Genomic DNA, 22884 nt, shown 5'->3' with positions numbered 1-22884 from the left:
CCGTGGGGAGCGGGGGCGGCGAATCAGTCAGTTTTCTTTTGGACACTGGGGCAACTTTCTCTGTGCTCACTAAAGCTGCTGGCCTGCTTTCTCCTGATCCACTACCATAATGGGAGTGTCAGGACGAGCCAAATGTTATTATTTCAGTCATTCTTTAAGGTGCAACTGGGACTCTGTGCTATTTTCGCATGAGTTTCTGATCATTCCAGAGTCTCCCTTACCCCTTCTGGGGAGGGATATACTAAACAAGGTCCATGCCTCTGTTTTCATGAATATGGAGCCTATTTTTTCTCTCATATTAATTGAACAAAATGTAAATTATAAAGTGTGGGCTGATGGAAAAACTGTGGGTCAAGCATAAAATGCTGTTCCTGTCATTATCAAGCTCAAAGACCCTCATTTTTTCCACATCAAAAGCAGTAGCCACTAAAGCCCAAGTTTAAGGAATGATTAAAACCCATCATTGAAAATTTAAAGGAACAGGGGCTATTAATTCCTTGTAATAGCCCATGCAACACTCCTATTTTGGGTGTTAAAAAAAGTCAAATGATAAATAGAAACTTGTTCAAAACATACAAATAATTGATGCCTAATCCTTATACTTTATTGTCTGAAATTCCTAAATGAGCCAAACATTACTTTAAGACAATTGAGAGGATTGTTGGGCATTACAGGCTACTGCTACATTTGGATTCTGGGTTATGGGGAACTTGCCCAGCCTTTGTATAAACTTATAACTGAGACTCAGGAGGCCCAAACTGACAAGCTAGTTTGGTTCCCAGAGACTCAAAAGGCTTTTAAGACTCTTCAAACTGCTCTCTTGCAGGCTCCTGCTTTGAGTTTGCCCACAGGATCAGAGTTTAGTTTGTTTGTTACTGAAAAAACAGGCTATGGGCATATAGGTTAAGTGTAATTGCTACTATTGTTTTGCTAATGCCTAAAGCTCATAAGTTTACTAATGGGCAAAATCTTACTGTACTGACTGATGTAAGGGGGATCTTAAACACTAAAGTTCAGAATGACAATGGTTCTGCCTTTAAAGCTACTGTAACTCAAGGGTTATCAAAAGCTCTGGCAATAGAATACCATTTACACTGTTCCTGGAGACCCAAATCCTCAGGACAGTTGAAAAGGCTAATGACGTTAGTAAGAGGTATCTGCATAAGCTATCTCAGGAAACACAAGACAGTTGGTTTAAAGTTTTACCCATAGTTTTAATGAGGGCTTGAACTGCCCCTAAAAAAGGGGGACTGTCTCTATGGCAGACCGTTTTTGTGCACATTGTCATAGATCCGGAAGACTTAGAATTAACTATGTGACTCAACTATCAGCTTTTCAAGAGACATTAGGAGAACTCCAGGAGGAGACCCTTACCCAGCCTCCATAATCGGTCTAATTGCTGTGTCTGCTGTGTCTGCAGATCACTCCCCTCATCAGTTGAAGACTTCCATGGTGGGTTTCTCCATTTCAAGGAAAAGACTTTCTTCAACTTTGTCAATATCTTCACCAACAATAATTACTTGTGATGCCTCTCTAATTTGATGACATCTAGCAACCCTAAGCGCAGCCACTGCTCCTTACCTTGGACGAGGGGTATCTCCTCACGGCCGCCCCTCCTGACATTGAACATGGAATAGCTCCTCTCGGCCCTCCTGCACCTGCACAGCCACGGCTCCTTGGACGTGGGGTTGCTCCTCCCGGCCGCCACCCCTGGCATCGGGCATAGGTTAGCGCCTCCCAAACACTGCTCCTGACCTCTGGTGGTGGATAGTGCCTCTGGGCCTCCGCCCTTGGCCTCGGGGGGGGGCATAGTGACTCCTGGCCACTGCCCCTGACCTCCGGTGGTGGGTAGTGGCTCTGGGCCTCCACCCCTGGCATCAGGCTTGGGGTAGCCACTCCGGGCCGCTGCCCCTGGCGTTGGGCGTGGGGTAGCGCCTCCCAGCCACTGCCCCTGACCTCGGGCAGGGAGTAGCTCCTCTCTGCCATGTGGCTGCATGGGTGCAGGAAGGTCGAGAGGAGCTACTCCATATTCAAGATTAGGAGGGGCAGCCATGAGAAGATACCCCTCCTCCAAGGTAAGGAGCAGTGGCTGCGCTTTGCTGGAGCAGCTGTGAAGAGATACCCCACATCCAAGTTAAGAGAAACCCAAGTAAGACAGTAGGTGTTGCGAGAGGGCATCAGAGGGTAGACACACTGAAACCATAATCACAGAAAACTAGTCAACCTAATCACACAGACCACAGCCTTGTCTAACTCAATGAATCTAAGCCATTCCCTGTAGGGCCACTGAAGATGGGCAGGTCATGGTGGAGAGGTCAGACAGAATATGGTCCACTGGAGAAGGGAATGAAAAACCACTTCAGTATTCTTGCATTGAGAACCCCATGAAAAGTATGAAAAGGCAAAATGATTGGATACTGAAGGAGGAACTCCCCAGGTTGGTAGGTCCCCAATATGCTACTGGAGATCAGTGGAGAAATAACTCCAGAAAGAATGAAAGGATGGGGCCAAAGCAAAAACAATACCCAGTTGTGGATGTGACTGGTGATAGAAGCAAGGCCTGATGCTGTAAAGAGCAATATTGCATAGGAACGTGAAATGTTAAGTCCATGAGTCAAGGCAAATTGGAAGTGGTCAAACAAGAGAAGACAAGAGTGATATTGACACTCTAGGAATCAGCGAACTAAAACAGACTGGAATGCGTGAATTTAACTCAGATAACCATTATATATGCTGTTATAATATATATATTATATTATATATAATATATTATATTATATAATATTATAATGTATATAATATAAACATTATATATATTCCTGTGGGCAGGAATCACTTAGAAGAAATGGAGTAGACATGATGGTCAACAAAAGAGTCCGAAATGCAGTACTTGGATGCAATCTCAAAAACGAGAGAATGATCTTTGTTCGTTTCCAAGGAAAACCATTCAATATCACAGTAATCCAAGCCTATGCCCCAACCAGTAATGCTGAAGAAGCTGAAGTTGAATGGTTCTATGAAGACCTATAAGACCTTTTAGAACTAACACCCAAAAAAGATGTCCTTTTCATTATAGGGGACTGGAATCCTAAAGTAGGAAATTAAGAAACACCTGGGGTAACAGGCAAATTTGGCCTTGGAATAAGAAATGAAGTGGGGCAAAGGAGAACAGAGTTTAGCCAAGAGAATGACTGGTCATAGCAAACACCCTTTTCCAACAACACAAGAGAAGACTGTACACATGGACATCACCAGGTGGACAACACCAAAATCAGATTGATTATATTCTTTGCAGCCAAAGATGGAGAAGCTCTACACAGTTAGCAGAAATAAAACCAGGAGCTGCCTGTGGCTCAGATCATGAACTCCTTATTGCCAAATTCAGACTGAAATTGAAGAAAGTAGGGAAAACAACTAGACCATTCAGGTATGATCTAAATCAAATCCCTTATGATTATAAAGTGGAAGTGAGAAATAGATTTAAGGGACTAGATCTGATGGATAGAGTGATGAACTATGGCCAGAGGTTCATGACACTGTACAGGAGACAGGGATCAAGACCATCCCCATGGCAAAGAAATGCAAAAAAGCAAAACGGCTCTCTGAGGAGGCCTTACAAATAGCTGTGAAAAGAATAGAATCCAAAAGCAAAGGAGAAAAGGAAAGATATAAGCATCTGAATGCAGAGTTCCAAAGAATAGCAAGGAGAGACAGAAAGCCTTCATCAGTGATCAGTGCAAAGAAATAGAGGAAAACAAAAGAATGAGTGAGTAGAGATCTCTTCAAGAAAATTAGAGATACCAAGGGAATATTTCACGCAAAGATGAGTTCAATAAAGGACAGAAATGGCATGGACCTAACAGAAGCAGAAGTTATTAAGAAGAGGTGGCAAGAATACACAGAATAACTGTGAAGAAAGATCTTCATGACCAAGATAATCACAAGGTGTGATCACGCACCTAGAGCCAGACATCCTGGAATGTGAAGTTAAGTGGGCCATAGAAAGCATCAATACGAACAAAGCTAGTGGAGGTGATGGAACTTCAATTGAGCTATTTCAAATCCTGAAAGATGATGCTGTGAAAGTGCTGCACTCAATATGCCAGCAAATTTGGAAAACTCAGCAGTGGCCACAGGACTGGAAAATGTCCATTTTCATTCCAATCCCAAAGAAAGGCAATGTCAAAGAATGTTCAAACCACCGCACAATTGCACTCATCTCACTCGCTAGTAAAGTAATTCTCAAAATTCTCTCAGCCAGGCTTCAGCAACACGTGAACCATGAACTTCCAGATGTTCAAGCTGGATTTAGAAAAGGCAGAGGAACCAGAGATAAAACTGCCAACAATTGCTGGATCATGGAAAAAGCAACGGAGTTCTAGAAAAACATTTATGGACTATGCCAAAGCCTTTGACTGTGGGGATCACAATAAACTGTGGAAAATTCTTCAAGAGATGGGAATACCAGACCACCTGACGTGTCTCTTGAGAAACCTATATGCAGGTCAGGAAGAAACAGTTATAACTGGAGATGGAACAACAGACTGGTTCCAAATAGCAAAAAGAGAACGTCAAGGGTCTATATTGTCACCCGGCTTATTTAATATAAATGCAGAGTACATCATGAGAAATGCTGGGCTGGAAGAAGCACAAGCTGGAATCAAGATTGCCAGGAGAAATATCAATAACCTCAGATGTGCAGATGACCCCACCCTTATTGCAGAAAGTGAAGAGGAACTCAAAAGCCTCTTGATGCAAGTGAAAGAGGAGAGTGAAAAAGTTGGCTTAAAGCTCAACATTCAGAAAATGAAGATCATGTCATCTGGTCCCATCACTTCATGGGAAATAGATGTGGAAACAATGGAAACAGTGTCAGACTTTGCTTTGGGGGCTCCAAAATCACTGCAGATGGTGATTGCAGCCATGAAATTAAAACACGCTTACTCTTTGGAAGGAAAGTTATGACCAACCTAGATAACATATTCAAAAGCAGAGACATTACTTTGCCCACAAAGGTCCGTCTAGTCAAGACTATGGTTTTTCCAGTGGTCATGTATGGATGTGAGAGTTGGACTGTGAAGAAAGCTGAGTGCCAAAGAATTGATGCTTTTGAACTGTGGTGTTGGAGAAGACTCTTGAGAGTCCCTTGGACTGCAAAGACTTCCAACCAATCCATACTAAAGGAGACCATTCCTGGGTGTTCTTTGGAAGGACTGATGTTAAAGCTGAAACTCCAATACTTTGGCCACCTCATGTGAAGAGTTGACTCATTGGAAAAGACTCTGATGCTGGGAGGGATTGGGGGCAGGAAGAGGAGTGGACGACAGAGGATGAGATGGCTGGATGGCATCATTGACTCGATGGACATGAATTTGGGTGAACTCCGGGAGCTGGTGATGGACAGGGAGGCCCGGCATGCTGCAATACATGGAGTCGCAAAGAGTCGGACATGACTGAGTGACTGAACTTAACTGAACTGAGCGATCCTAAGATGAATTGGTGTAATACTTTGTACCTTAACTATAGATATAATGTGATATTTAATCTTGATTATGTTTTAACTTTGTGTAATGTCTATTTTGCTTATATCTGCAATTGTATAATGCAGTTTGTTTCTAACCTTCTGAAAGCTTTTTTTTTAATAAATTTATTTTAATTGGAGGCTAATTACTTTACATTATTGTATTGGTTTTGCCATAGATCAACAAGAATCCACCTTCAGTTCACTTCACTTCAGTTCAATCGCTCAGTCATGTCCGACTCTTTGCGACCCCATGAATCAGAGTGCGCCAGGCCGCCTCACGTCCATCGAGTCAGAGATGCCATCCAGCCATCTCATCCTCTGTCATCCCCTTCTCCTCCTGCCCCCAATCCCTCCCAGCATCAGAGTCTTTTCCAATGAGTCAACTCTTCACATGAGGTGGCCAAAGTACTGGAGTTTCAGCTTTAGCATCATTCCTTCCAAAGAAATTCCAGGGCTGATCTTCTTCAGAATGGACTGGTTGGATCTCATTGCAGTCCAAGGGACTCTCAAGAGTCTTCTCCAACACCACAGTTCAAAAGCATCAATTCTTCAGTGCTCAGCTTCCTTCATAGTCCAACGCTCACATCCATACATGACCACTGGTAAAACCATAGCCCTGACTAGACAGACCTTTGTTGGCAAAGTAATGTCTCTGCTTTTCAATATGCTATCTAGGTTGGTCATAACTTTCCTTCCAAGGAGTAAGCGTCTTTTAATTTCATGGCTGCAGTAACCATCTGCAGTGATTTTGGAGCCCAAAAGAATAAAGTCTGACACTGTTTCCAATGTTTCCCCATCTATTTCCCATGAAGTGGTGGGACCAGATGCCATGATCTTCGTTTTCTGAATGTTGAGCTTTAAGCCAACTTTTTCACTCTCCTCTTTCACTTTCATCAAGAGGCTTTTTAGTTCCTCTTCACTTTCTGCCATAAGGGTGGGGTTATCTGCATATCTGAGGTTATTGATATTTCTCCCGGCAATCTTGATTCCAGCTTCTGCTTCTTTCAGCCAAGCATTTCTCATGATGTACTCTGCATATAAGTTAAATAAGCAGGGTGACAATATACAGCCTTGACGTTCTCCTTTTGCTATTTGCAACCAGTCTGTTGTTCCATGTCCAGTTCTAACTCTTTCTTCTGACTTGCATATGACGTCCCTGGTGGCTCAGATGGTAAAGCGTCTGCCTACAATATGAGAGATCTGGGTTTGATCCCTGGGTTGGGAAGATTCCCTGGAGAAGGAATTGGCAACCCACTCCAGTACTCTTGCCTTGAAAATCCCATGGACGGAGGAGCTTTGTGCAAGCTACTATCCATGGGGTTGCAAAGAGTCAGGCAGGACTGAGCGACTTCACTTTCACTTTCTTTTTTCGACCTGCATATAGGTTTCTCAAGAGGCAGGTCAGGTGGCCTGGTATTCCCATCTCTTGAAGAATTTTCCACAGTTTTTGTGATCCACACAGTCAAAGGCTTTGGCATAGTCAATAAAGCAGAAATAGATGTTTTTCTGGAACTCCCTTGCTTTTTCGATGATCCAGCAGATGTTGGCAATTTGATCTCTGGTTTCTATGACTTTTATAAAACCAGCTTGAACTTCTGGAAGTTCACGGTTCATGTATTGCTGAAGCCTGGCTTGGAGAATTTTGAGAATTACTTTCCTAGCGTGTGAGATGAGTGCAATTGTGTGGTAGTTTGAGCATTCTTTGACATTGCCTTTCTTTGGGATTGGAATGAAAAATGGACCTTTTCTAGTCCTGTGGCCACTGCTGAGTTTTCCAAATTTGTTGGCATATTGAGTGCAGCACTTTCACAGCATCTGCCTTATGACCCAGCAATCCCACTACTGGGCCTACACACCGAGGAATTCAGAATTGAAAGAGACACGTGCACCCCAATGTTCATCACAGCACTGTTTATAATAGCCAGGACATGGAAGCAACCTAGATGTCCATCAGCAGATGAATGGATAAGAAAGCTGTGGTACGTATATACAGTGAAAGCTTTTAGGTTACAAATGGTTGTCCAGGCTCCTATGAGTGCCACAGCCTCCTCCAACGATTACTTGGGGCTCCTGGATCAGAGACCCTCAATATGAAAGTTAGAATAATACGTTGCCTCAATAATTTAAGGACAATGCCCGTCAACAGCAGGAGGTAGTTATGGAATGAAAATGACGCCCCTTTCTCCTGGCAATATAATTCTCCTAAAAGAAAAGTGGGGGTGAGAGAGTCAATTTCTAGGTAGGTACATAAGAAATCTGGGGTCCCGGAGGAGGAGAAAGGGGTCTGAGGCTTTCAAAGAGGAGATAGTGGTCTGGAGTTCTCAAGGAGGAAAGGACAAGTTTTTTGTTTTTGTTTTTGTTTTTTTTCCCTCTATCTTCCTTAATAACGGACTATATAACAGCAATGTATCCTGCTTGAGGACAGTCTCTCCTTCTTGAAAACCTTCTGACTAATCCTGTTCTCTTAAAATGTATATTACGGGAGTTGTTCTGGCAAGATATTTCTATTGTTAGTTCTAATCCTATCATCTTAAACAACAGAATGGGAAAGACTAGATATCTCTTCAAGAAAATTAGAGATACCAAGGGAACATTTCACGCAAAGATGGGCTTGATAAAGGACAGAAATGGTATGGACCTAACAGAAGCAGAAGATATTAAGAAGAGGTGGAAAGAATACACAGAACAACTGTACAAAAAAGATCTTAAAGACCAAGATAATCACGATGGTGTGATCATGCACCTAGAGCCAGACATCCTTGAACGTGAAGTCAAGTGGGCCTTAGAAAGCATCACTACGAACAAAGCTAGTGGAGGTGATGGAACTTCAGTTGAGCTATTTCAAATCCTGAAAGACGATGCTGTGAAAGTGCTGCACTCAATATGCCAGCAAATTTGGAAAACTCAGCAGTGGCCACAGGACTGGAAAAGGTCCGTTTTCATTCCAATCCCAAAGAAAGGCAATGTCAAAGAATGCTCAAACTACTGCACAATTGCACTCATCTCACACGCTAGTAAAGTAATGCTCAAAATTCTCCAAGCAAGGCTTTAGCAAAGCTGAACCGTGAACTTCCAGATATTCAACCTGGTTTTAGAAAAGGCATAGGAACCAGAGATCAAATTGCCGACATCCGCTGGATCATCAAAAAAGCAAGGGAATTCCAGAAAAACATCTATTTCTGCTTTATTGACTATGCCAGAGTCTTTGACTGTTTGGATCACAATAAACTGTGGAAAATTCTTCAAGAGATGGGAATACCAGTCCACCTGACATGCCTCTTGAGAAACCTATATGCAGGTCAGGAAGCAACAGTTAGAACTGGACATGGAACAACAGACTGGTTCTAAATAGGAAAAGGAGTACGTCAAGGCTCTATATTGTCACCCTGCTTATTTAACTTATATGCAGAGTACATCATGAGAAATGCTTGGCTGAAAGAAGCAGAAGCTGGAATCAAGATTGCTGGGAGAATATCAATAACCTCAGATATGCAGATGACACCACCCTTATGGCAGAAAGTGAAGAGGAACTAAAGAGCCTCTTGATGAAAATGAAAGAGGAGAGTGAAAAAGTTGGCTTAAAACTCAACATTCAGAAAACGAAGATCATGGCATCTGGTCCCATCACTTCATAGGAAATAGATGGGGAAACAGTGGAAACAGTGTCAGACTTTATTTTTGGGGGCTCCAAAATCACTGCAGATGGTGACTGCAGCCATGAAATTAAAAGAGGCTTACTCCTTGGAAAGAAAGTTATGACCAACCTAGATAGCATATTGAAAAGCAGAGACATTACTTTGCCAACAAAGGTCTGTCTAGTCAAGGCTATGGTTTTACCAGTGGTCATGTATGGATGTGAGAGTTGGACTGTGAATGAAGCTGAGCACTGAAGAATTGATGCTTTTGAACTGTGGTGTTGGAGAAGACTCTTGAGCGTCCCTTGGACTGCAATGAGATCCAACCAGTCCATTCTGAAGATCAGCCCTGGAATTTCTTTGGAAGGAATAATGCTAAAGCTGAAACTCCAGTACTTTGGCCACCTCATGAGAAGAGTTGACTCATTGGAAAAGACTCTGATGATGGGAGGGATGGTGGGCAGGAGAAGAAGGGGACGACAGAGGATGAGATGGCTGGACGGCATCACTGACTCGATGGACGTTAGTCTGAGTGAACTCCAGGAGTTGGTGATGGACAGCAAGGCCTGGCATGCTGCAATTCATGACGTCACAAAGAGTCAGACAGGACTCAGCGACTGAACTGATCACCTTAAAATATGAATTGTAGGAGTGGGTCTACTAAGATATTTACAACCTCGAGACATTCTTTTGATTTATTGTAATAACCATTTTAAAAAGTATATGACTTCCTTGCTAAGACTAGCGAAGGGGGGCACTCCCAACCCACTTCTAATGTCTATGTCAGAAGCTTTCTCTGTCCCTTTTTATACTTTAATAAAACCCTGCTACATAAAAGCTCTTGAGTGATCAAGCCTGGTCCGTGGTCCCAAAGCTAAGTCTTCTTTGGAGATCATGAATCTGACATTGTTCATGGTAAGCTATCAACAGAATATGATGATCCAACTTTCATAATTTAAAATAGCTGTCATTAAGAAATTTGATCACTCTACTTTTGGCCTGGAGGGGATCCCTGTAGTAGTTGCAGACAACAACGGTGCTGCCATGGCCCAGGGAGTCACAGCCATGCTGCCCCCACCTTCCATCCCCCCTCCTGCCCTCACCCCAGAGCCCAAAGTAGATGAGGAGGGCCTGCCGCTTCTGCCCAAGACAGGGGCTCCAGGCTGCTCAGACTCCCTTTTCCCTGCTTGAGCTGCAGCCTGGGTGCAGCCTCGGCTGCTTGAGGGGAGGCTTCAAGAATGGCGATGAGGAATTGGAAGAGGATGAGGACCTTGAAGAGGAAGAACAGGAGGAAGAGATGAATCACTTCCTGCTGAGGCTGAAGTGGTGCCAGCCAGACGCTCAGAAGGAGGAGGAGCACCTGATTAATCTCTCTGAGCCAGCCCCGTATATCTTGTGTTCCATTTGCAAAGGTTACTTAATAAATGCAACTACCATAACAAAATGTCTTCATACATTTTGTAAAAACTGCATTGTAAGACACATTTGCTATAGCAACAGATGTCCAAAATACAACATAGTAGTACATCAGACACAACGTCTTTACCACATAAGGTTGGACCAAGTGTTACAAGACATAGTGTACAAATTAGTGATCAGTCTAAGAGAAAAAAGCAAATGCATGATTTCTATAAAGAAAGGGGTCTAGAAACACCTAAAGCTGTTGTTCCACAGCCAGTCCTTTCAAACAAAAGAAAAACTTAAAAAGTCTTAAAATGAATGTTTCCTATTCCACCTGAACTTGATATGTCTTTATTACTAAAGTTTATTGGTGTTGATGAAGGCACAGGACATTTTAAGCCACTGGAAAAGAAGTTTGTCTGAATTTTGCAAGAAGCAACTATTGGACATGCAGGAAAATTCCTCAGAAGAAAAAGAAAAATGTGTCTTGATTCAGCTTGTCAGGTAGATATCATCTGTGGTGATCACTTGTTAGAGAGTATCAAACTCTAAAGGAAACATGACATGTAATAGGTGATGCAGCAATGCAGGATGGTCTGCTGATCCTTCATTATGGACTTATGGTTTCTTTTTTGAAAATTACTTGGATGATTCTAACGGTATCTAACAGTAGAAGGGAAACAAAATAAGACACTTCTGCAGGATTGCAGTCTCACCAAAGATTTTCATGAAACGTGTAATTGCTATCACTTTGTGCTGTTTGAGACATAACTGATCTATTTTCAGCAAAAAGAATCATGGATTTATAAATACAACTTGGAATGATAGAATGCATCTGTTTTACTAGAGACTACATGTAAAAAGCTTCCATAGCTCATGGGGAAAATTTGTAAAGCATTGAATTTTTATGATTTCAGATACTTTGACATTGATTTTGTTTCCTAATCGAGGTAAATCAGTTAGTTACTGTTTGTCTTCATGGAGCCACACCACTTTCCAGTTGGTTCAGATTCTGCTCTCTTCAATGGCATCAGTTTTGCAGTCATCCTTTTGGAAAATGTGTCCTTTTGAACTGAAAATTTAAAGCCAGGCTTTGTTAAATTACAAAATGTACCTCCTAAAAAACACCAAAATTTCTCTCCTTATGTCTGTTACTATTTGTTTTATGTATTTGGGTCTTCCTATATGTACCTCTATGTTTGTTTTATGGATTTGGGTCTTCCTATATGTACCTAAATGTACCTCTTAAAAAACACCAACATTTCTCTCCTTATGTCTGTTACTATTTGTTTTATGTATTTGGGTCTTCCTATATTAGGTCCATATATATTAACAAGATATATATTACATATATTAACAGTAACTCAATGGGCACGAGTTTAAGTAAAATCCAGGAGTTGGCAATAGTGAGTCCTGGCATGCTGCAGTTCATGGGGTTGCAGAGTCGGACATGACTGAGCAACTGAACTGACTGATATTAACAAGTGTAAAATCCCCTTCTTGTATGGATCCTTTTATTATATATAGAGAGAAGGCAGTGGCACCCCACTCCAGTACTCTTGCCTAGAAAATCTCATGGATGGAGGAGCCTGGTGGGCTGCAGTCCATGGGGTTGCTTAGAGTCGGATACGACTGAGCGACTTCACTTTCACTTTTCACTTTCATACAGTGGAGAAGGAAATGGCAACCCACTCCAGTGTTCTTGCCTGGAAAATCCCAGGGACGGGGGAGCCTGGTGGGCTGCCGTCTATGGGGTCACACAGAGTCGGACACGACTGAAGTGATTTAGCATTTAGCATTATTATATAGTGTCCTTTTTAATCTTTCTCTTGATCTTTTAATTGGGAGTGGTTCCTCTGTTTCTCCATTTTACTTATATTCTCTTATTCTGTGACTTTAGGAGAAATAATTATCTACTGTGGTCTTGGAGGGTTATTTATATGTGGGGGTATCTTTGTGTAGGTTTAATATATTTGGTGTGAGGACTGTTTTTAGTATGGATGCTTATCACTTCTTTCCTCAGTGTGTGTTAGTTGTTATTCCCTTGATAGGAGGTGTGTAGATATGGTAGCTGTTTCCTGGTCCTGAGGTTCTCAGAGGCAGGGGTGGCTCAGGTACAACCCTGAAGGTGGTTCCTGACCACTTCTGGAGACTGTGAGGGTGGTGATGGCATCTTGGGACCACTCTTGGTGTCTGAGTGGGTAGTAGAGGGGTGGGTCATGAATACTCCTGGGCTCCAGGAGGGATGCATCAGGGACTCACAAACACTCCAGGCATCTGGGTGGATAGTGGTGGCAGCTTGATACCCCACCCCTGAAGCCTGTGCAGGCAGTGTCCAGTCCTCTGTGAGTGCACTCACTGAGAAAAGGGCTACAATCAGGAGTCCCTCCTGTCTCTTCATGCAACCCTCAAACAGTGGTGACTAGCCTGTAAGTAACCCAGGCTTCCTCCGTGTACACTCTCAGCTGTGGTCATAATGGATTCCAGCAACCCCCACATTGAGGCTATTTCCACACAGCCAACTCCAGTCCTCTTCCCAGTTCTGATCTCCGAACTCTGAATTCCAGCATCCAGCCCCTGCCCACAGTGGTGGTAGCGTATTTCAGGCTGGGGAGTGCAGGGCAATGGCACTGACTGTTCTGTTCTTCCTCTGGTTTTGCTGCCACAAATAATCTGCTGCATTCTCCTCTCATGCTCTGAGGCTCCCCTTCTGTCCTGGCTGATCTCCCTACCAGTGAAGGGCCTTCCAGGATTCAGGAACCTTTATTCTCTCACAGCTCCTTCTTAGGGGCACAGGTTCTGTCCTGATTTTTTTTTTTTTTTACTTTTTTGCCTACCCAGTTACACGGAGATTTTCTTGCCCTTTCAGCAGCCTGAGATCTTCTTCCAGTGTTCAGTAGATACCCCATGAGAACTGTTCTACATATAGATGTATTTTTCATGTATCTGGGGGAGATACTAGTCTACTAGTCTACTGTCTTGATTATTCTCATGGTATCTTTAAATGGGCCTTGTATAAGATAGTTACCTCTCTTTTGCTTAATTATATTGTGTGATAGACATTATGTCTCCCTGGGGAATCTTTCTCCTGCCTGGTATTATAAGACAGGGTTGAACAAGATGATTAGGGCCATGGATACTCCTGAAGCCTCAATTGCTTCACTTTGGGAAACGTTAACTAGTTCCCCATGGTGGACAACTATCTTAATTACAATAATTCTGGTTGTTTTGTTCTTGCTGTTTGCTCCCTGCATCTGTAATTGTATAACTGGATTTGTTTCTAGCTGCATGAAAGCTTTTAAGTTACAAATGGTTGCTCAAACTCCTGCTACTGCTGTAGCTTCCTCCAGCTACTATTTGGGGCCCCTGGATCAGATATCCTCAATATGAGGATTAGGAGAATATGTTGCCTCACCAATTTAGGGACAACACCCCTTGTCAGCTCGGAAGCAGTTATGGAATGAGAACGACGCCCCTTTTCCCTAGGCAACATAATTCTCCTAAAAGAAAAGGGGGGAATGAGAGAATCATTTCCTAGGCAGGTTGATAAGGAGTCTAGGGTCCCCAAGGAGAGAAGGGTCTGGAATTCTCAAGGAGGAAGAAAGGACAAACTTTATTCTTTCTCCACATTCCTTAGGATTATATAACAATAATGTATCCTGCCTAAGGACAGTCTTTGGATTCAACCTTCTGTTATTTTAAAATGTTAATTATGGGAGTATACCTGGTCTTTACAAGGATGTATCTTGCCTGAGGACAGTGTTATCTTAAAATGTAAATTATGGGAGTAGGTCTGATGAGGTCTTTACAACCTCCAGACATTCTTTGGATTATATAACCTCATTGTTAACACTAGCAAGCGGGTACTCTTTCTGCCCCCTTCTGATGCCTATGTCAGAAGCTTTCTCTATCTCCTTCATACTTTAATAAAACTTTATTACACACACACACACACAAAAAAAAAAAAAGACAGGGCATATAAATCTTCCCCTCAGGCAATAATAATTAAACATACACAAAGAAGCCAACAGGTTACCCAAACCGACACAGTATAAAATAAAAACTGGGAGCTAATATACATAGGCTAATACAGTCAATAATGGAGATTTTATTTGCCCCTATGGTACATTGCTCTGGGTTTAACTTGTAAACTCAGAAAGAGGGCCTTTGTTGAATGCCTTGTGCAAACTTTTGAAGGCATGATAAATTAAAATTTAAATTAAAAATTCTAGAACATAGAATTCTTGATTTCCATTTTAGTTAACTATCTCACAGATACAGAGGCAAATTAAACACAGTGTAGGCAATCAATCCTTGATATCCTTTTTGTAGATGATTAGTTTTGGAGGTAATTAAAGTAACTGTCTTTGTTTTGCATGTATCTACAAGTTAGAAATATAAACATAGCCCACAATGACCTGAGATTAAGCCTAATTAGCTCAATCAAGTAGAACCTGAAACCAAAAAGAAAAAAGGGGGAAAAAGAAGCTTTTTTAAAACTTCTGCAAAAGCTCCTTCATCCAAAATCTAATACATAGCCTTCATAAGGATTTAAGGACAAACACAAATATCAAATCTTTCTGACTAATAGTAAAAAGCTTTAGTCATCTGAGCAAATAAATTGGTCTTATTACAATTATTATTTATAAACAAGAAAGCTTACATTGTAACACCTAATGCATGATTAAATTCTAAAGTAAAGCTGTGAGATCTCTAGTTATATCTATTAATATGCCTATGTATAAATTATACATCAAGCTTCCCAGGTGGCACAGTATGCAGGAGATGTAGGTTCAATCCCTGGATAGGGAAGATTCCCTGGAGTAGGAAATGGCAACCCATTCCAGTATTCTTGCCTGGAAAATTCTATGGATAGAAGAGCCGACTCAGCACAAACACACACACACAGACACACACACACACACATACACACACACACATTATACATATAATGTTTCTACTTTCAGATAGTATTAACAAAATTAAAATTTTAAAAGAGCTCTATTTAACTGACCTTAAAGTAAGTGATTACACATTAAAAATTATAAATATAATAGAAAACTATCCAAATGAACTGCAGATTCACATCAACTGGGAAATAGTCAATATTAATGTTTGATATTGTTTTGTTGGTTCAATGAATACAGATGTGTTACTTTTATTGCACTTATGTTTACTAGATGTCAAATAATGTCATGTTATCTCTAAGAAAATTTGTTAGGAAGAAAAATACCTTGGAATGATGGCTGACTTTGCCTAATGTCTGATAAAATTTTCACAGGTAATATAAAAATGGTTGTTGGAAACAAATTAAGTAGATTTAAATGAAATAAAAGCTTTTCAGTTCAGTTCAGTCACTCAGTCATGTCCAACTCTTTGAGACCCCATGAACCGCAACACACCAGGCCTCCCTGTCCATCACCAACACCTGGAGTCCACCCAAGCCCATGTCCATCGAGTCAGTGATGCCATCCAACCATCTCATCCTCTGTCGTCCCCTTATCCTCCTGACCTCAATCTTTCCCAGCATCACGGTCTTTTCCAATGAGTCATCTCTTTGCATCAGGTGGCCACAATATTGGAGTTTAAGCTTCAACATCACTCCGTCCAATGAACACCCAGGACTGATCTCCTCTAAGGTAGACTGCCTAGATCTCCTTGCAGTCCAAGGGACTCTCAAGAGTCTTCTCCAACACCACAGTTCAAAAGCATCAATTCTTCTGTGCTCAGCTTTCTTTATAGTCCAACTATCACATCCATACATGACCATTGGAAAAACCATAGCCTTGACTAGATGGAACTTTGTTGGCAAAGTAATGTCTCTGCTTTTTAATATGCTGTCTAGGTTGGTCATAACTTTCCTTCAAAGGAGTAAGTGTCTTTTAATTTCATGGCTGCAATCACCATCTGCAGTGATTTTGGAGCCCAGAAAAATAAAGTCAGCCACTGTTTCCACTGTTTCCCCATCTATTTGCTATGAAGTGATGGGACTGGATGCCATTATCTTACTTTTCTGAATGTTGACCTCTAAACCAACTTTTGACTCTCCTCTTTCACTTTCATCAAGAGGCTCTTTAATTTTTCTTCACTTTCTGCCATAAGGGTGGTTTTATCTGCATATCTGAAGTTATTGATATTTCTCCAGGCAATCTTGATTCCAGCTTGTGCTTCATCCAGCCCAGCTTTTCTCATGATGTACTCTGCATTTATGTTAAATAAGCAGGGTGACAATATACAGCCTTGATGTAATCATTTTCCTATTTGGAACCAGTCTGTTGTTCTATGTCCAGTTCTAACTGTTGCTTCCTGACCTGCATACATGTTTCTCAAGAGGCAGGTGAGGTGTTCTGGTATTCCCATCTCTTTCAGAATTTTCCACAGTTTATTGTGATCCACACAGTCAAAGGCTTCGGCCTAGTCAATAAAGCAGAAATAGATGTTTTTCTGGAACTCTCTTGCTTTATCGATTATCCAGCAGATGTTTTCAATTTGATCTCTGGTTCCTCTGCACTTTCTAAAACCAGCCTGAACATATAGAAATTCATGGCTCACATACAGCTGAGGTCTGGCTTGGAGAATTTTGAGCATTACTTTACTAGCATGTGAGATGAGTGCAATTGTGTGGCAGTTTGAGCATTCATTGGCATTGCCTTTCTTTGGGATTGGAATGAAAACAGACCTTTTCCAGTCCTATGGAACCTGCTGAGTTTTCAAAATTTGCTGGCATATTGAGTGCAGCACTTTCACAACCTCATCTTTTAGGATTTGAAATAGCTCAACTAGAATTCCATCATCTCTACTAGCTTTGTTCATAGTGATGCTTTCTAAGGCCCACTTGACTTCTCGTTCCAGGATGTCTGGATGTCTATTTCTGTGTATTCTTGACACCTCTTCTTAATATCTTCTGCCTCTGTTAGGTCCCTACCATTTCTATCCATTATTAAGCCCATCTTTGCATGAAATATTCCCTTGGTATCTCTAATTTTCTTGAAGAGATGTCTAGTCTTTCCCATTCTGTTGTGTTCCTCTATTTCTTTGCATTGATCACTGAGGAAGGCTTTCTTCTCTCTCCTTGCGATTATTTGGAACTCTGCATTCAGATGCTTATGTCTTTCCTTTTCTCCTTTGCTTTTTGCTTCCCTTCTTTTCACAGCTATTTGTAAGGCCTTCTCAGACAGCCATTTTGCTTTTTTGCATTTCTTTTCTATGGGGATGTTCTTGATCCCTGTCTCCTGTACAATGTCACGAACCTTGATTCATAGTTCATTACTCTATCTTTCAGATCTAGTCCCTTAAATCTATTTCCCACTCCCACTGTATAATCATAAGGGATTTGATTTAGGTCATTCCTGAATGGTCTAGTGGTTTTCCCTACTTTCTTCAATTTCAGTCTGAATTTGGCAATAAGGAGTTCATGATGTGAGCCACAGTCAGCTCCTGGTCTTGTTTTTGCTGACTGTATAGAGCTTCTCCATCTTTGGCTGCAAAGAATATAATCAATCTGATTTTGGTGTTGACCATCTGGTGATGTCCATGTGTAGAGTCTTCTCTTGTGTTGTTGGAAGAGGGTGTTTGCTATGACCAGTGCGTTCTCTTGGCAAAATCTATTAGCCTTTGCCCTGCTTCATTCTGTACTCCAAGGCCAAACTTGCCTGTTACTCCAGGTGTTTCTTGACTCTCTACTTTTGCATTCCAGTCCTCTATAATGAAAAGGACATCTTTTTTGGGGTGTTAGTTCTAGAAGGTCTTGTACGTCTTCACAGAACTGTTCAACTTCAGCTATTTCAGCAATTACTGGTCTGGGCATAGACTTGGATTACAGTGATATTGTTTGGTTTGCCTTGGAAACAAGCAGAGATCATTCTGTCATTTTTGAGATTACATTCAAGTACTGTATTTTGGACTCTTTTGTTAAGTATGATGGCTACTCCATTTCTTCTAAGGGATTCCTGCCCACAGTAGAATAGATATAATGGTCATCTGAGTTAGACTCACCCATTCCAGTCCATCTTAGTTCGCTGATTCCTAGAATGTTGATGTTCACTGTTGTCATCTCCTATTAGACCACTTCCAATTTGCTTTGATTCATGGACCTAACATTCAATAACTATGCTTTATGCTATGTCTACTTAAAAATAGTTTCTCCAGATTTTTGGTAACTTGAAACTTTAGAGTTTTGCAAAGTTAAATGATGGAAATTTATTAAATAGCTAGATCATTCCCAAATTAAATATGATACTGAAACATTAATTACTGAACAAAGCATTCCTTTTATGGATAAACTAAAAATACTTAAAACTAAGAATAAAAATTTGGGGAGTCACATTGAAAATTTTTCTATAAAAAACATGATTTTATAAATATAAATAATATTTATATGTTTGACAACCTATAGAACATTAATATAATATCTAATAATTCTCACTTTTCACTAGAAATTAAAGTTTTTAAAGTTAAGATTTCTCTTGACATAGATAACAAATCTACTATATTAATAAGGAAAACATCTTTGTATAAAAGGAGAAAAGTATAAAGAATAGAATTGCATTTTGTTTAGTGAAAAGAAAGTAATTTTGTTCCGGAGAGAGAGAAAGAAAAAAAAGCAAAGAAAAAAATCTGAAAGCAAGAAGAAAGTTATAGAAAGTTTGTGGGAAAAGAACCCTGAAAACAGAGTTTCTTCGTGGTCATGACTGGCTAAGTTCAAGATAAAATTTAATTGAATAAATAAATCTTAAGATTAAAAGTAAGCTGGTACAAAACTAGAATTTAATTAACTCTTTTTTCTTAAGAGAACAAAGTTTTCTTGGAATATTGATCTGCTTTTGATAACATTGACTGCTTTCTTTGTGTTTTAAATAATGTTGTAACTTTCTTTATTTGTCTTTAAAATATTTTATTGTCATTTTGGCTGAGTGAGTAAATAATACCTAACAGTGATATATGATCCTATTTGACCAAGTGTTTTAAAACCTTTTGATATCTTGACAACATTTCCCAAGTTAATTTCTAAATGAAGTTCTTTTGACCTCTAGCTAACTTTGGAATGCTTCAAAGGGCCCTGAAACATTCCAAAGTGAGATACTATAATGATTCTGTTTATTTGGCATCTTAAATTAAATATTGACAAGTAGTATTACTAAATCTTCTTTGGTTATATTTCTTGGGTAAATGTCATTAAAACATATTCCAAAAATTATATGGAATTTCTAAAAATCAGTCTGGTATTATATCAGTCATAACTCTATCATCTTAAAATGGTGTATCTCACAGCAACTGGCAAGTTTCTTTGTCAATTTCACTCTAATCAGATTTTTACCCATGTCATTTTAGGGTTTTTTTGCCATTTACGGTCATTTAATTCTGAACACTTTACAAAATGAAGATCTTCATGAAGATCCATTAAAAGGATTTTCTGACAAATATGTTTCTGATGATTTTTAGATCATATCACTGAATTGGGTAAGAAATTACAAAGCTCTAAAGGAAAACCTAATGGCTTCATCCAGATAAACAGGAATTAATTAACATGGGACTGAAAGGGCTGATAAATATGATTTATAATTTTGTTACTTTTGTTTAAAATATTACTGTTTTTTACATTTGTTTTCCAGAATCCCTTTCTTATGCTAACTATGACCCACATGAAAAATAAGATCTCTGCCTTAAATGATCAACTTCCTAGTCGTGGTGATCTTTGAGGGAGTTCGTTTGGTTCTAGAAAGTGATGGCACAAACCCCCATTTATGATTTTATTAATGTTAATAACTGTATTACTTATGCTCTATTTTATAAGATTGTTGTCTCTTGCATTATCCAATGTGTAACCAATCTTCTAACAAAATAAATGATGACTAAATATCTTAATACAATTCCTCACATAAGTAGCTCTATATAAAATTAATTGTAATAGTGCAACTCTAGATATAGGGGGAAGTAACAAGGCAAAAAACATTTCCTGAATTTTAATAGACTAGTAAGACAGATGACCCAGAGAATTTGGTTATTAACATGGCCTAACCCAGATATGGGCTTCCCTCATGGCTCAGATGGTAAAGAATCTTCCAGCAATGCAGGAGACCATGGTTCAATACCTGGGTTGGGAAGATGACCTGGAGAAGGCAATGTCCACCCACTCTAGTATTCTTGCTGGAGAATTCCATGAACACAAGAGCCTGGCCTGCTACAGTCCATGGGGTCGCAAAGAACTGGACACAACTGACCAAATGAACTGAGCACAAAATAAACTGATTATAAGAGGATGTTATGAACAGCTGTATGCTAACAAATTGGACAACCTAGAAATGGACAAGTTCTTGGAATTATGCAAACTTAATCATGAAGAAACCAAAACTCTGAATAAACCAAATACTAGTTAAGATATTAAAATAGTAATCAAAACCTCTCCCAAAACAAAAGCCCAGAACCAGACACCATCAGAGATGAATTCTTCTAAACATTCAAAGATTTAATACCTTTCATCCTGAAACTTCCAAAAAGTTAGAGAGGAAAGAATGCTTCTTAACTCACTTTATGAGGCCCAAATTACATTAATATAAAAATCAAAGATAGCAGACAAAAAAAAAAAAAAGAAAGAAAGAAAAGAAAAGAAAATTACAAGCCAATATCCCAGATTAACATAGATGCAAAATTCTTTAAAAATATATTATCAAGTTAAATGCAATATATCATAAGTATTATATACCATAATCAAGTTAAATTTATTCCAGGGTTGCAAGAATGGTTTAAGGGAGCAAATCAATCAACATAATGCAAAATTTTCACAAAATGAAAGACAGAAAATATTCGATTATCTCTAGTAGAAAATGAAATAAACAATACTATTTACAGTTGCAATGAAAAGAATAAAATATGTAGGAATAAATTTAACCTAGGAGGTGAAAGACATACACTGAAAACTATAAGGCATTGATGAATGGAACTGAAGGAGACACAACAACATAAAAAGATGAGAATTAACATTGTTTAAATGTCCATATTATGCAATATAATCTATAGATTCAATGAAATTACTGTCAAAATTTAAAGGTTATTTTTCACAAAAAAGGACCAAAAATTCTAATTTTTTTATGAACTCCAAAAGACCTCAAGCAGCCAAAGAAATCTGGAGAAAAAAAAAGAACACATCTGGAATTATCATCCTCACTGATTTCAAGTGACATTACAAAGCTATAGTAGTCAAATCAGTTTGGTATTGGTAGATATGGAATAGAACATAGCCCAGAAATAAACCTACACATGTAATGGACAATTAAATTATGACAAAAGAGCAAAGAACATACAATGAAAAAAAAAGCATAATTTCTTTAATAAATGGTGCTAGGAAAACCGGATGGTCACATGCAAAAAAATGAAATTAGACTACTATCTCACATCATACATAAAATTAATTCAAATTAATTAGACTTACAATAAGACCTGAAATGACAAAAACCCTAGAAGAAAACATGCCATATAATCTTTTATATTGGTCATAGCAGTATCTTTCTGAATATGTCTCCTCAGGCAAAGGAAAAAGAAAATAAATAGCATGACATCAAACTAAAAAGATTTTGCCAAGTGACAGAAAATAACAACAAAAGGAAAAGACTTCCTACTAAAAAGGAGAGAATATTTGCAAACGATTTATCCAAAAAGGGGTAAGTATTCAAATATACAAGTTCAGTTCAGTTGCTCAGTCATGTCTGACTCTTTCCAACCCCATGGACTGCAGCATGCCAGACCTCCCTGCCCATCATCAACTCCCGGAGTTTACTCAAACTCATGTCCATTGAGTGGATGATGCCATCCAAACATCTCATCCTCTGTCCCCTTCTCATCTCACCTTTAATCTTTCCCAGCATTAAGGTCTTTCCCAATGAGTCAATTCTTCACATGAGGTGGCCAAAGTATTGGAGTTTCAGCTTCAGCATCAGTCCCTCCAATGAATATTCAGGACTGATTTCCTTTAGGATGGAATGGTTGGATATTCATGCTGTCCAGGGGACTCTCAAGAGTCTTCTCCAACACCACAGTTAAAAAGCATCGGTTCTTCGGTGCTCAGCTTTCTTGATAGTCCAACTCTCACATCCATACACGACTAATGGAAGAACCATAGAATTGACTAGATGGACCTTTGTTGGCAAAGTAATGTCTCTGCTTTTTAATATGCTGCCTAGATTGGTCATAACTTTTCTTCCAAGGAGCAAGTGTTTGTTTGTTTGTTTGTTTTTAAATTTCATGACTGAAGTCACCATCTGCAGTGATTTTGGAGCCAAAAAAAGTCTGTCACTGTTTTCATTGTTTCCCCATCTATTTGCCATAAAG

The 22884-nt window shown here is 39.7% G+C and overlaps 1 protein-coding gene and 1 pseudogene across 1 annotated transcript in view; one reads left to right on the top strand and one right to left on the bottom strand.

Annotated features, from left to right (window-relative positions):
• The window catches only part of ZC3H12B (zinc finger CCCH-type containing 12B), a 602110-nt gene that overhangs the window by 479765 nt on the left and 99461 nt on the right, over nucleotides 1-22884 (bottom strand). The gene's annotated exons all lie outside the window — the stretch shown is intronic.
• On the top strand, nucleotides 934-11403 carry LOC113888033 (annotated as a pseudogene).

Source organism: Bos indicus x Bos taurus, chromosome X (genome assembly GCF_003369695.1).
Source record: "Bos indicus x Bos taurus breed Angus x Brahman F1 hybrid chromosome X, Bos_hybrid_MaternalHap_v2.0, whole genome shotgun sequence".
Taxonomy (NCBI): Eukaryota; Metazoa; Chordata; class Mammalia; order Artiodactyla; family Bovidae; genus Bos; species Bos indicus x Bos taurus.
Note: the sequence above shows the minus strand (reverse complement) of the source record. Positions and strands in the feature narration are given on the sequence as shown.